Source organism: Arachis stenosperma, chromosome 9, assembly GCF_014773155.1.
Source record: "Arachis stenosperma cultivar V10309 chromosome 9, arast.V10309.gnm1.PFL2, whole genome shotgun sequence".
Lineage (NCBI taxonomy): Eukaryota > Viridiplantae > Streptophyta > Magnoliopsida > Fabales > Fabaceae > Arachis > Arachis stenosperma.
This window is the reverse complement of record NC_080385.1, coordinates 8,267,177-8,268,565: the sequence shown is the minus strand read 5'-3', so window position 1 is coordinate 8,268,565 and position 1,389 is coordinate 8,267,177.

Sequence of the window (1,389 nt, the reverse complement as noted above, 5' to 3'; positions counted from 1 at the left end):
ATGATAACCCGTTAGTTCTTACATATACATAATTCACTAGTGTTAAGCCAGCCAAACTTAATACTAGGAATTATGCAATGCAAGACTAATGACATTAATCAATAGACCGTCATGTACTTAAAGCTCTATTCTCGTTATCCAAACAAGACCTACTACATGATAGACTCTCAGAATATGCAATTAAAGCATAACCGGTCCATTCCTCAGGCTCTACAAGAAAGATCGCTCTGATACCATAATGTAACACCCTCACTATCAGAAGTCACACCTCCAGCTGCGCTACTCTGATAGAAATGAGTATTACGACTACTTTACGTACTAAATACTAAAATAGGAGCCTGTGACTCGGCACTGTATCGCTGATTTCCCTGAAAACCGGAAATAAAGACTTTATCTTAAGAAAAATACAAACAGGCATAGATTCATATACAAGACTTCTTACATAATAACTCATAATATAATATACATATAAAACATACAATTCCTATCCCCACTTACAAACTTGTAATAACAAAGGCGAGGGAAGAAAATAATCTAATTGATACAACAACATATCAACCAAACGCAGTATAACTCTGATTAATGCTTCTTCATCCGGTTCCTAAAAAGGTAAAGCTGTAGGGGGTGAGAACCTAACCACACGGTCTCACCACAGAGTTTCAAAGTTGTCATAAGAAGATATTTCAATAAGAAAACTGCTTTCAAATTCAGTGATTATCATTGCCTTATGAATCCTTTTAAAATCCAATAGCTAATCGTTCAAAACCTTCTCAAAAAAACAATGTTCAATATTTTCAAAAATCCAAGGTCTTTCTTTTCTCATAAGCAAATCTCAATCAGAAACTGTTCATACCCGGCGTCGAGCTGTCCGACCCGGGATGTTCTACAGACAAAGCGACCGACATGTTCAGGTTAGGACAAACCGACGTCTTCTCAAAGAGCTCAGCCAAATCACGAAAAAGCCCAAAAAAGGGCCCAAATAGAGGAACACGCCCCAAATCCTAAGGCAGCCCAAGCCTACAGAGAGAAAGGCGGTTCCCCAAAAGATAAGATGACCTCACTCAAAGATAAGATAAAGATAAGATAACTAACTTATCTTATCTAAGAAGGTCACCCCACGCCATTATAAATACACTGGAGCACCCAGGTATAACTCATACTCTGATTCTACTCAATACCTGCTTAATACCCTTGCTAACTTAAGCATCGGAGTCCCTTGCAGGTACCCCCCACCCTCCGGGGACGAAGTAATCAGCACCTCCATCAAGTCCTACAAATCGGATACCTCCGTTCTGATCAGTACAGAAGATCTCATCTGAGATCGACCTACAGTTTCAGGTAACCCTCGGAACATTGGTGCTGTTGCCGGGGACCCTGGAAGTCATCCCA